Source organism: Echinops telfairi, unplaced genomic scaffold (assembly GCF_000313985.2).
Source record: "Echinops telfairi isolate 266 unplaced genomic scaffold, ASM31398v2 ScPeMD7_443;HRSCAF=831, whole genome shotgun sequence".
Taxonomy (NCBI): domain Eukaryota; kingdom Metazoa; phylum Chordata; class Mammalia; order Afrosoricida; family Tenrecidae; genus Echinops; species Echinops telfairi.
In genome coordinates, this window is record NW_022104341.1 from 61498123 (window position 1) to 61512387 (window position 14265).

At 45.3% G+C, this 14265-nt stretch overlaps 1 protein-coding gene across 1 annotated transcript in view; it reads right to left on the reverse strand.

Annotated features, from left to right (window-relative positions):
• The window catches only part of LOC101649458 (inactive tyrosine-protein kinase transmembrane receptor ROR1), a 343582-nt gene extending 329689 nt beyond the window's left edge, over nt 1-13893 (reverse strand). The window contains exon 1 of the mRNA XM_045292145.1: nt 13826-13893. The gene's annotated coding sequence lies outside the window, so the exon portion shown is untranslated. The remainder of the gene's footprint in view (nt 1-13825) is intronic.
• Nucleotides 13894-14265: the final 372 nt, after the last annotated feature.

Here is a 14265-nt window from a genome sequence, read left to right on the forward strand (position 1 = left end):
ACTGCTCTAGAGCCTCACAAGCAAACATGGAGGAAGAGGAGTCATGGATCTGAGCGGCAGGAGCCATATGGTAAAGGGCTCTGTAGGCTCTCTGTGCTTCCTCATGACCAAGAGGCCTCCGTGTTTAAGAGATCCTACCGTCTGCAAGTCAAGATGCAATCCGGACTCAGTGACAGCCAAGCAGAGCAGAACAGAGCTTCCCTATGGGGGTTCCACCGGTGTGAGCTATGCAGAATCACACTGCCTGCCCCCACCCCCTCATGTAGAGCAGCTGCTGGGTTCGAGCTGCTGCTGTTTGGGCTTGTAGCTGAGCATTTAACCACCAGGCCACCGGGGTTCCTTCTCAGTCTGCAAGCAACAGTGGGATGGTCCACAGCCTCAGGCTGAGGACTAGAAAAAGTCCTTCTGTGATCCCCGTGTGCAGGACCCCAGTCCAGAAAGCCCTGGCAGCACCTTGGGGCTAACCTCCTGCGTCCTTTCTCACGTGGTGCACAGGAAGGCCACCTCCGCAGGCTGGTTTAAACACAGAGGGAAAGACAGGCAAGCGGGCAAGAAGAGGCCTGGGAAAGTCAAGTCACGTCTTTGCTGCTTCCTGGTTATTTATGAGTCCAAGAAATGTGCCTCGTTTTAGTCAGGAATTACTAAGAATGGTGCCTGGGGATTAAGGAATCTGAGAACCACGATAGGAGGGAGATAAATCTCTACCCAAATTCTAAATGGGAAAAACAGGAGCATAAACATTTCCAATTTTGCTTCTCTGTCTCCACAGCGCAGTGGTTGCCGGGAAGAGGGAGCCGTGGCTGGCTCTCTGTTCCCCACAGAGACAGGTTTCCTATTGCCAACGGGATTGGGCACCAGGAGCTGGAACTAAAGCAGCTGGCTGGCAAGACCACGGGGTGCTGAGGCCACCCTCTCCGCTCCAGGGACTGTAACCAGTGACACATTTCCCCTCCCAGCAGGCGTTCAAGAACCACGATTGGCTGTGAAGGGTTCTTTTCTTCCTAGTTTACGACAGAATTCCAAAGTCTTCACCTTGACGGTTCCTTTTCCTCAAGCAAGTAAATCGGCTTCACAAGGAGAGTTGCTTGGACGAAGAGGAATCTGTTTCCACCTCGCAGGTTTTTATGCTGGATTCCGGGCCTCCGTACCAAGGCTGTGGTTGGTGAGGGACAAAGCAGACAGCCCACCTGAAAAGAAATTCTCCCAGTAGAGCCAGCGCACCGAGGCCCTATCATGTTTCTGCCACCAGGCCTGGGATAGGCGTCAATAAAACAGTAAACAAAACAGCTGCAATGGAAAAGGAAATTAAACAAGGAGAATAATTCATTTTGGATATTTAGAAGAAGCTTTTCTGAGCTGATAATTAAGCTGAAAACTAAAGGTGACAAAATATAAGGGAAAGGGAATTCTGGGTAGAAGAAACGGAACTGAAAAAAGCCCTTTCTTGGGCAGGGAAGAGCTTGGCCTGTAGGGAGACCCTACTGGGAGGTGCCGTGGTTGGAGCACTGCTGGAGGGAGCCTCCAGCAAAATGAAGTTTGCGGGATGGCAGCAGCAGCTGGATTTTACCGCCTGTTTTTGTTCACCCAACTGTTGACCTCAAATTGGGATTCCCTGATGTGTTCTATGACTCCATTGCTGTCCTTCATGGAACCATTATGAAATGATAGTCCCTCCAAAGTATAAAGAGAACTTGCTATATTGCCCTTGTCTGGGAGTTATTGATCAGATTTTAATCAGTAGTACTATATCCTTACTGGTAAAGTACTGTAAAGAGCCCTGGTGGTCCAGTGGTTGCAGACTGGGCTGAGATCTGGAAGCTTAACCATTTGAAACCACCAGCCACTCTAAGGGAGAACGACAAGGCTTTCTACTCCCATAGGGAATCCTAGTCTTGGAAACCCACAGAGGCAGTTCCACCCTGTTCTATAGGGTCACGCTGAGTCAGTATCAATTCAATGGCAGTGAAATTTAAAGTACTGTATGCACACATTTTACACACACACACACACACACACACACACACACACACAAAGGGACTTCAAAATTCGTGGGGAAAACATTTCCACTTATCCAAAATTTTTGAAACCTCCTAACTTATACATCCATACATGCGTACATATATAATTGGATTTTACGTAATTTCTTTTTATCAAAAGTAGTTTCTAGAATTTTGGAGCCAGAACGGATGTGAAACCATCTGTGATACAGAAAAGAGACAAAGGTCAGGTGTTATATGTAACGTCCTAGCTGTTGTTTCATTAAAGCCGCATCATCGAACAGAAATACCATGGGAGCCACAAATAGGAACAACATGTGTAATGTGAAACTGTCTAGTAGCCATTATAAAATGATTAGGGAAAATCAAATTTAATAATACACAAAGGGGCTTCAAAAAGTCCATGGAAAAATTAAAATAAAAGAGAATTGGAATTTTTCCACAAAACTTTTGAAACATCTTCAAATTTTAACAGGAAAGTATTGTCACTTCAGCATGTGATATGGATAAAAACTATTAAGATGTCTTACATTTTTTTTAAAATTCAAAAAGTATCCTTTGAAATGCAGTATGTGCTTCATACTTAACACTACATCTCATTTTGGACTAACCACCTACCTACTAAACAGTTAAGAGTTGTAGGCTGCTGTGGCTACCATACTGTATTGCACAGCACTGCAGTCTCATCATGGGTAAAGGAGCCAGAGCAAGAATTGATAAAATCTTTTTAAAAGATTTTTAAAAAACCTTTATTTAAAAGGTCATTGACACCCAGACTTACCGGTGGAGACAGGACGTAGAACCTAGGTTTCTAGTCAAGCATCCTTTCCACAGATCATAAGACAACTAACCTTCAAAAACACCTATCTGTGTTGAGGACTGGTTACTCATTGGGCTGCAATCTGCAAGGTCAGCAGTTCAAACCCACCTGATGCTCTGTGGGAAAAGATGGGGCTTTCTACTCCTGCAAACAGTTTACAGTCTTGGAAACTCACAGGGGCAGTCCTACCCTGTCCTATACGGTCGCTATGAGTGGGCATCAATCAGCTCTGTGGCAGAGGGTTTGGTTGGGCATCGAGGAGTCCCAAGGTAGTGCCATGAGGGAATATACTTGACTGTTAACTGAAAGGTAGGAGGTTTGAGTCCACTGGAGGGGCCCTGAAAGAAAGGTATGGCAATCTACTTCTGGGGGAGAAAGTTACTCTGTAACAATACAGAATAATGATGAATTCACAGAACACGTCCCAAGGATAAATCTGGAAGATATTATGCTAAGTGAAATAAGTCCCTCACAAAAGGGCAAGTATCACAGAGGCTCCTATTATAAAAGCCACTAATAGGCTTACACAGAGAAAGTCACAGTTTGGGAGGGTTATCGGGGATAAAGAGGGAAGGGAGGAAATATCACTAGCTCAACAGTACACACGTGTTCATTCGGGGGACGGGAAAGGCAGTACACAATATGCATGAGGTCAGCGTGGTGCAGCCAAGGCACAGAGGGACAATGAAGGGGATGTAAGAATACCGTAGATTACAGTTATTACTGGTACTTTAGTATTAACTAACCATAGTAATAACTAGTCATAATAACTAACCATAATTCATATGTATGGTAAATAGTAATAACTAGCCATAATTCATGGTTCATAATAACTAACCATAATTCATATATATGGTAAATATGTGAGGACAATCACGTGGGAATATTTATAGAAGTATACACCAAAAACCAGACTCATCGCCTCCTGGCAGCCCTATCGGACAGGGTAAAACTGGCCCCTTTGAGTTTCCTTAATTGTAAATCTTTACTGACACAGAAAGCCCAGTCTTTCTCCCACAAAGCAGCTGGTGTTTTGACCTTTGGACCTTGTGGTTAGCAGCCCAACACATAACCAACCACTACACCACTAGAGCTCCTGTATAAGTATGGTTGAGGAGATTTCTGCATACCGATTTGTAAAATCTGTGTGTATACATACATACATATCTATCTATCTACATACTTATATGATAGAACACAAAGAGAGCACGGTTAAAGAAACTACTTAAACATCAAGACTGAACTACTGGACTTAAAGACTAAGGACCATAGACTCAGAGGACATCTAGATCACGGTTTATAAAGATAATGCTCTACATCCTCGTCTGCTGAGTAGTGGCTGAGCGCTTAAAAGCTTATGAGGGGTCATCTAAGAAGCAGCTATTGGTCTTTTCTCACCTAGAGCAAAGGAGAAGAAAGAAAACTGAGGACTCATGGTAACAATTATTTCAAAGACTAATGGGTCCCATGAACCATAGCCTACTCTAACCTGAGACCAGAAGAACTAGATGGTGCCCAGCTGCCACTACAGTCCACGCTGACCAGAACCCATACTAGAAAGTCCTGGTTAGAATGAAAAAGATGTAGGGCCCAATTCAAATTGCAAAACAAGAAAATACCAGACATAGTAGTCTGACAGAGGCTGGAGGGACCTCCAAGACAACTGCTCGAAGATAAACTTCTAACTTGAAACTGAAATCACTTCCACCTCTTAGCCAAATAACAGATAGGCCTATAACAGAAACAATAACACCAGTAACGACTGTGCTCCTTAGCAAAACCATGTGTAGGCTATCTCATGAGCAGCATTTTCCCCAAAGCAAATATGAAACGGCAAGGAGGGGCAGGGAAGCCAAATGAACGGAAACAATTTGCGCACGAATTGTTAATTGTAAAACTAATTTGCTGTAAAATTTCAACTAAAGCACAATATAAAAATGTGTTTCTTGTTTATTTTTCCAAGCCATAAAGAATCCTAGACTAGTTCTACTCTGACACCGGGCGGGGGTGGGGGCACAGGGGGTGGTTTCCATGAGTTGGAATCAACTTGATGGAACTTCATTGTCAGCACCTTAATTAACCCTTACAAGAACCCTCTGAAGTAAATTTCCCTTTTTACATAGAAAGTTACAGAAGACATACATGCTTAAATAGCTGAGTGTGGCAAAAAAAGATATCAGTTCTTTAAATAAAATAATGCTATCCAGTTTGCATAAGGTGAAAAACTGCTGAATTCAGGCTATCGTATACATACAGCACATGACTACTTTAATAATTCCACTAGGAATTTCAAAACTGATCAGTTTTGAAGATATAAAACAGTGGTTCTGAACCTTTCTAATGCCGCGACCCTTTAATACAGTTCATGTTGTGGTGACCCCCCCAACCATAAAATTATTTTTGTTGCTACTTCATAACTGTAATTTTGCTACTGTTATGAATCAGGCGACCCCTGTGAAAGGGTCATTTGATCCCCAAAGGGGTCACGACCCACAGGTTGAGAACCGCTGATGTAACACAAGGCCAGGTACACCGTCCAGATACCCACGTCCTAGAAGGGCTGTTCTTCAGCTTTCCAAGTATCAAGTTTCCTAATACAGCCCATCCTTGCATTGTTCTGAATTCAATGCCAGCTCTGAATACATATAATTAGTAGCTCAAGAAAATGACTCAGTGACCCTAACCTAGACTAGCCAAGAATGAAGCTCCAAGCTACAGGTCAGCCAATGCCATTCACGTAAAGATACTATATATGTGCAGATTAAGTTACAGGGGCAGGGCAAGAGGAAGCCACCGCTCACTAACCAGAGGACCTGGTCATAGTCCGGGACAGTTTAGCTCTTGCCCCCACTGAAACATTTTACTGTGAATTAGGTCAAGGGGTTCGCAGTGGATCACTGGTTTTACCTTCAATAATCCCTACACATGTTGTGTCATCTCATTCAGTACAATCCCTTCAAAGGACCATCCCTGCCCACTTACTCCCTGCGATTCCTCCTTTTTTCGTAGCTCTCTGAACCTTGTTCTTGGGTTTTGATCTTGAATGATTCACCTGCAGGTTGACCAGGGCCATATAGTCTGGGGCAGGGATGGGCTAAGCGCCTGAGACCAAGATGTCTATTCTGACCCAGTGAGTAGTCATCCTATGGCTTCACACAGAAGTGTGATGATTGATTGTTGTGTTTGTTGGCCAAGAATATACTCTTAAAGGATAGATGCAAATAACCATCCCTTCTTTATAGGCAGCCCAGAGTTGCCTTCTATACCCTTCCCTACTATGTCTAAAGCTCCAAGCTGGTAGACAAAGCCAGCTCTACATTAAAAAAAAGCAAACCAGGACAAAATATCCCCAAATCTAGCTTGTCAGCACAGTTGGAGGCAGGACTCCATAGTTTAAGTGGCAGATTCCCTCCCTTTCTGCTACCACAGGGTGCAATTTCCAGTCTTTTCTCCAAGAAAACATTTGCCTTTCTATGGAGAACCTCTGAGACCTTGTGTGGCTGCATATGAAGGGGAAGGAGGCCCTCTTCAGCCCCCCCCTCCCCCCAACACTCCCAAAGGGAAGCTGAGGCTGGGCCCCAGTAGATCAATTTGTTTTAGGAGGTCCTTGGTTCTGAAGCATTTGTTTCAGAAATGACTCCCTTTACCCCATCAATGGTAGCTTTCAAAGGCTCCTCCCCGGGGGCCTTGTCTCTTTTAAATTTCATTTCCTGCTAGAAAAGATAAATAGGTAACTGTTCCATGCCCCTGGCCAGTCCCAAGTGAGGCAGGGCGAAACTGATTGGGGGAACAGAGCAACCGTGGAGAGAAAGGCCTGAAAGACAACCAAGTGGTTTCATTCTGCTGCTTCACCTCCTTCCTGCAGGAGAGGACAGAAATGTAAGGGAGGCAGTACTGCCTGGTTGGATGTAGATCCCTGGAACCAGTGCCTACAGGCCTTGATGGGAATCCTGGCACTACCACTCACCAGCTATGCTTATCAACTGTCTTTTTTTTTTTAATCATTTTATTGGGACTCATACAATTCATCACAATCCATACATACATCAATTGTGTAAAGCACACTTACACATTTGTTGCCCTCATCATTCTCAAAATTCACTTTCCTCTTGGGTTCCTGGAATTAGCTCCTCATTTTCCTTTTCCCCCCCTCCCCCTCCCTCATGAACCCTTAATAATTTATAAATTATTATTATTTTTTCATGTCTTACACTGACCTATGTCTCCCTTCACCCACCCTTCTGTTGCCCATCCCCCAGAAAGGAGGTTATATGTAGATCCTTGTGATCGATTTCCCATTTCTACCCCCCCTTCCCTCCCAGTATCGCCACTGACACCACTGGTCCTGAGGGGTTCATCTGTCCTAGATTCCCTGTGTTTCCAGTTCCCATCTGTACTGCTGTGCATCCTCTGGTCTAACCAGGTTTGCAAGGTAGAATTGGGATCATGGTAGTTGGGGGGAAGAAACGTTTAAGAACTAGAGGAAGGTTGTGAGTTTCATTATTGCTATACTGAACCCTGAGTGATTAATCTCCTCCCCGCTACCCCTCTGCAAGGTATGTCCAGTTGTCTACAGATGGGCATTGGGTACCCATCATGCGCTACCCTCATTCACAATGATATTATTTCCAAACCCCCCCCTCCCACCACCACCTTTGGTGCTTGAAGCCTGGTTCCTTCGGCCCTTCATGATCACACATGTTGGTGTGCTGCTTCCATGTGGGCTTTGTTGCTTCTGGGCTAGATGGCTGCTTGTTTACTTTCAAGCCTTCAAGTCCCCAGACACTATAGGTCTCGATAGCCGGGCACCACCAGCCTTCTTCACCACACTTACTTATGCACACATTCAGCGTTTATGTGGGGAAGGTGATCACACAATGATTGTTTTTGTTCTTTGGTGTCTGCTACCTGATCCCTTCAACACCTCGTGTTCACACAGGCTTGTGTGCTTCTTCTCTGTGGGCTTTGTTGCTTCCAAGCTAGATGGCCGCTTGTTTGCCTTCAAGCCTTTAAGACCCCAGACACTATATCTTTTGATAGCTGGGCACCATCAGCTTTCTTCACCACATTTGCTTATGCACATGTCGGTCTTCAGCGATCATGTCAGGAAGGTGGGTATCATGAAATGACTGTTTAGCTGAGCAAGGCGCTCTTGTATTAAGGGAATGCGCATGAGGAGGTACAAGGTCCACCTGCCACCCTATTACTAAACCTATAAATATGTGCACCCAGGTCTATTTCCCCCATAATCTTAAATATATTTACATATGTACATGTCTGTATTTAGGCTTCTATGTATGCCCTTTGCCTCCTACTCCTTTCCTCTATTTCCTTACGCTTTCCTCCTGTCCCACTACCATGTTCAGCCTTCATTCCGGTTTCAGTAATTCCTCTCAGTTACCTTGCCCTTGGTCACTCCCTAGCAGTCCTCCCATCCCCTCCCTGCCATTGGTTTTGAACCACTCGTTGTTCCCTTGACCCTGGGTTGGCCAACACCTCCTCCCTTCCCCTACCTCCCACACCACGAGCCTCTGTTCTATCTCATCGACACCAAAACCAAACCCACTGCCATCGAGCTGACTGCACCTCATAGTTACCCTACCTAGTGTTTCGGAGGCTTTGTAAATATGGGAGCAGAAAGCCTCAATTTCCTCCAGTGAGGCAGCGGGTGGGTTTGAACCACTAACCTTGCAGTTGGTGAGCCAATACTTAACCAACAACACTACAAGGGCTCCTTGTTCTACTTGAGAGGTGATGTGAAGATAACGGACATTCGCAACATGCTTAGCAAGTGCCTCTCATGCAGAAGATATACAGATAGCTATTAATTGGCCTAGCTGGGATTTGAAACCAAGCAAATACACGCCACGTTTCCTACTATATATAAGACATTGTATTAGGGGAGAAGAGTAAACAGTAGATAACAGAGCCTCTGTCTTCAAAGAGGCAAGAACAAAAGAAATTGTTTTAACATGTTAGGAAGGGGCTCTGATAAAGATATGCAAGGGGGCTTAAAAAATCAAGTGGAAATATTTCCATTACCTTTTAATACCATTTTTCTATGAATTCTTGAAGCTCTTCTTATGGGACCACACATACAGAACATTTGTGGGCAATGTTAAAGGCACGGTCAATGACGTGAAGGGATTTGTTAGTCATCTGTTTCTCCTTCTAGAGCCCAAGGTCCAAGCACTATGGCCCCCAGGTGCACTAGGGCAAAGAGGAGGAGGGGATGTTTCCAGCGACGCTTGAATGAAAGAGTGAGCAACAGAGGCAAAGGCCAGCCGGTCAGAAGAACTACACGAGCAAAGGTACGGGAGACGGAAATGGAATGGCAGGTTTAGGAAATCAGAGACCAGCTGTGGAAACAAACAGGGTATAAGTTTGGAGAAAAGGTAAGGCGAGAGAGTTGGCAAGGGTAAGGCCATGGGGAGCTCAGTTTGCCAAGCTAGGGAGGGGAACTCTCATGTGGGTGAATACCCTTAAGGTTTGAGTGGGCACCTCTTGGTCTGATTTGACAGGATCTGAACATTCTAGTTAAGTCCTAAAATATGCATCCTTCCCTATTCTGCCAAAATGTCTGTTTTTGTTTTGTTTTTTTAAACAAGAAATAACCACATGAATACAAAGACAGCTATAACTCTGCAGTCTCCAGTTGTTGCTGCTGTTGGTCGGTGCCGTCGAGTTGATCCTTACTCATGGCAGACAAATGTAAACAGAACAACACTCTACTGCCGTTACTCTTGTCACAGGTCAGTGTTGCAGCCACGGTGCCATCCATCTTGACAAGGGTCTTCCTCTTCTACACGGCCCCTCTCCTGTATGAGCAGGGTGCCCTTCTCTTGACATCCTGTCCTAAGTGCGTGAGACAGTCTCACCCTTCTCGCTTCTAAGGAGAATTCTAGCTGTACTTCTTCCAAGACAGGCTTGTCTTCCTTGTCAGTCCAGGTGCTTTCCGTGGTGTCACCAACACCCAAAGCATCAGTCCCCTCTGCTTTCTGGTGCATCATCCGGCTCAACAACGCTCCAATTACTTTATCAGGTGTGGTAGACAAATTAATCCTCACAGCAATCCAATGAGGAACATGCCTACTACAATCCTGTTTTACAAGTGAGAAAACAAAATCACAGAAAGAGGGAGTTGCTTGCCCAAATGCACTCACAAGACAGCTATTAGAGGCAGGAGTCAAACCTAGTAAGCTGGGCTACACAGTCCGCTCTTCCAAGGATCATATTACTTCAACTTTATCTCCCAGACTTCTCCTCTCATTCGTGGACTGTGCTTCCCGACTATTTATCTTAGGTCATGAATGTTTCATTTCTGTAACCCCAAACCTGAATTCTAAAATTTTGATTTAATTTTTTAAAGTATATTTTTGCTCCTGGTTTCCACTCCCTCTTTCTCCAAGAAACATTGAACACACGTGTATACCCCACATCCACTGCCATCAAGTTTACTCTGACTCTTAGGAACCCCGTAGGACAGAGTAGAACTGCTTGCGGGGTTGTAAGTCTCTAGAGAGGCGAAGGGCTCACCTCTCTCCCTTGGGGCGGTCGGTAGATGCTGGCGTGGCAGTTAATCATAGCCAGTGACGCCACCAGGCTAGTATGTGTTCTCTCAAAATGGTCTATGTCCTTGATTTCAAGGTATGACTCGCTGTGCTGACGCTCCCTCATGGGGGCTTTTTCTCTCCTTTGCAGGCACGATCGTTTGTAAAAGTAAACGCCACATCAGCAGTAGATTGTTGTTGTTGTTGCTTTGTGGTTTTGATTTGTTTGGGGGGGAAACCCACATGCCCTCGGGTGTTCAGATATTTTTATGAGTTGGTTTTGGGTTAGCCTTGTCAGGTTCCCATAGTTTAATTTGTTCCAGACCAAGCTGTTATGTTATCTTTTTGGTTTGTGGTTAGTGCACCACATGAGAAGAACCGACCCCATCCCCACATCTAGTGGTGGCAGAAAGTTCGGAGTCTTTATAGGTGACTCTTTTTCTAGCCTAGGGTGGTTGATCGATTTCCATAGCAAATCCTTAGCAGACTTTTCCCTATTTCATGCCTGGCCCAGCCATTTCTCGCTCACAGCCTCGTGCGGGGACTGTTTCTGAGCCTTCCTGTCGAATACTGAAACAGCAGCTCCTGTGACCGTGGACCGCCCATATTTTCATATGACCTTTTGCTGAATTCCTCTTCACTGTCACTTGCTCCATCCCTGAGTGTCTTCTTTATTTTGTGACACCTGGAGATGATCCCTTTGGGGGCACCAGCCTGACAGCAGATTTTTTTATTGTATTTTTTTTCTACTCTTACATCTTTGTGTTTGGGGGAGGATGTCTCTTGACAGCTTAATCTACCAAGTGGACCAGAAGGCTGTGGTTGTACATTCAACTCGTCCACTAGGCTTTGTGTCCGTGGAAGGCATGGACCTTTCTGTTAGATTCATGCAATGGATTCAAATTCATGGCATTTCCAAATCAGAGTTGGAATCAATAGGACTTAATCTATAAATGAACGAATGAATGAATGACTACAACGTCTTTTCCTCTCCTTTTCACTGGGAGTTAAGAGACCAGACACCATCTGCTAGAGAGGGACGACACAAGAAACCTTGAACAGAGCCATGCTGTCATGAGGCTGTACAGACCCAGCCCGGATGTGGAACCCTGACAGACTCCTTGTCCAAGGGCCAGCCCTTTGGCCACCATTGACACTCGAAGGGGCAACCGCCACTGCTAATTCTAGTGCTGGTCACATGCAAGTTCCAAGTCTGGCAAGTTTGGTGTCTCACTGGTGGCTCTGCTGGCTTCACATGCACACGCTGATGTCATCTGACGGTGGGAACTGGAACTTGGTGAGTAACATGCATTACACAATGACACCATGGCTAATGGCTCCAATGACGTCACAAGCTTAAAGTGCCGAGCCAATGCCAACACTGGCTGGGTGCCGTTGAATCCATTCCAGGTGACAGTAAAACTGCTCCTTAAGGTTCCCTTGGTTACAGACCAAGAGGCTTTTATCCCCAGAGAGCCAGTACGAGGCTCGAACTGCCCACCTTTTGTTTAGTAGGCCCCTTAAGGTTCCCTTGGTTACAGACCAAGAGGCTTTTATCCCCAGAGAGCCAGTACGAGGCTCGAACTGCCCACCTTTTGTTTAGTAGCCAAGCACTTAACCATTGGGCCACCAGGGCTCCTTAGGTTAACACATTGTGTCCTTTACTCTACAAACATTTCTCAAAATTCTCTGAATATTTATTGAAAGAGCTATTGCTTTCCAGGCTTGGTGCTAAGTGTGGGGATGAAAGAAATGATATGTAGTCCCTATTTTAATCTCCTTCATGAAAAATGCCCAAATCAACTTTGAGAATAAAAGATTGATTTAAGACGAGAAGATACCTCACCTCACCCTGCCACCCTAAAATGCCTCATTCGGTGTAACCAACCAAGACGAACTTCGATTGGGGGGTTTGTTTTTTGTTTTGCTTTTTTTGGAAAATAAAAATTTCTTCCCTCAGAGAGGAAAACCGACTTGCACAGGATATTGTATTTGCAAACACAGAGTTGCCATCTTTCAGCTTTCTTTATTACTGTAACCCCAGAACCCACAGTAATATTGGAACTTCCGTGGACATGTAAAACTTGCTGAATGTATTTGCACACATGTGCATAGATGTGGTTATCACTAGATAATGTGTGACTCAATGGTCCACACATATTATTATCTAAGTTCCTACACAAAGGAGTTTTTGCCATAAAGCCCACCACCACCACAAATATATGTATATATCAAAATTCATACAGAAGATCTTCCAGGCCTAAGGGTGAGATGCACAAGACTAAAAGTCATCACGCTCCAACACAGGCAGTGTTAGGCGCCGAGCAGAGGGAGATGGGTGTTCTGAAGATGAGAAGTCATTTTCCATTTTGAGATGGACGGACGAGATCACATAGACCAGGGTCAGCATATTTTGAGAAGGAAGAGCCAACCCAGTTCCTCACAACAACTGAAAACGTAATTGAGAGCCGTACATATCTTTTTACAAACAAAGAAACCATAGTTATCTGAATAAGAGCTTTTCAGTTTTTCCCATTTCACGTCAGAGCCACGGGCACGTGCTGAAAGCTGGATGTGGCGCGAGGGCTAGTTTGCCTCCCTGTGTGACGGACTGTCTGCTTGCTCTTGAAGGAATGGTCACGTGGACTTGCAGAGTGGAAGGCCTACAAGTCAAGGGGAAGACATGGCTCCCAAGAAAACAGAGTCAGACAAGCACAGACAATACAGAAGGGCTTCAAAAAGTTCGTGAGCAAAAGGAGTTAAAAGATAACGAAATATTTTTCCGCACAAACATTTTGAAGCCCACTCATGAGAGGAAATAGTGATTTGGCTGAAGTGTAAGGTACACAAAGGGCCTCAGAGAAGTACAGCGGGAGGGGGCGATCGGGCAGGACGACAGGGGCTTTGAATGGCCCTGTTTCCCACTCAGGGACACAGCATCTCTAGAGTAGCCAGTTCTTGGCATACGAAGGGCCTTCATCCTGACCAGCAGCCCTCAAAGCCGAAACCTGCTCCGCACGTGCACCAGGACGCTGCCATGTGCGGGCACAGGCAAGTACACACATTCCAGACACGCCGTCCTGCGCCTGCGTGCACATCAAATGCTCCGTGGAAAGGGTCACCCAGCAAACGGTTCTGATCAATCCTGGCTCCTGCTGCATCAAATCCCCTAAATAAGATCCACGGGCTCCAGTGTCAGGAAGGTCAGCAACGGCCCTATTCCACATCTTGAAGCACTTTCCCCATGCGGAACATTTTAGAGGGAGAAAGGGAAAGAAAGAGGGAAGAAGAAAGCCTTTCCAGAAAGAATAGAACGTCACATAATTAAATGTTAAATGCTAATCCCAAGGAAACAGGGGGTACCCCCCCCCCCCCGGTTGATTTCAATGAAGGCCACGGTCACATTTGAAATGGACTTTCATGCCTCCGCCTCAACTTCGTGAGCCCCCACCGCGTACCTTTGTCAAGTCCACTTGAAATGTTCCATGACGAGGTAGGCAGGAACTCAGCAGTGACTGACAATTCGGTTTCTGAAACGAAAAAGGATGGAGGAGAAAGACAAGGTCAATATTAAACAGAGTTACAGACGGGCTGTCAGACAGTACTGGAGATTTCCAAAGGCTCTACTTTCTCAGACAGACTGCTGCAATGCCATCGTTCCTGAAGGGGAAGGACAGGGCTGGACGGCTGAGCAGCGGTGCCTGCTCCACAGAGGCCATCCAGATGAGCAATCTAGGAACCAGGTTGGAAGACTTTTACTTTAAAACACTGCCTTGGAAATTAACAAACTGATTTCATTAGCAGCAAGAACAATAAAAATCTGCAGAAAATACCAAACAGTCTCAAACCCACCACATCCTTTCCTTCTGAGAAGATGGGGCCAAGACTAACATCCTCA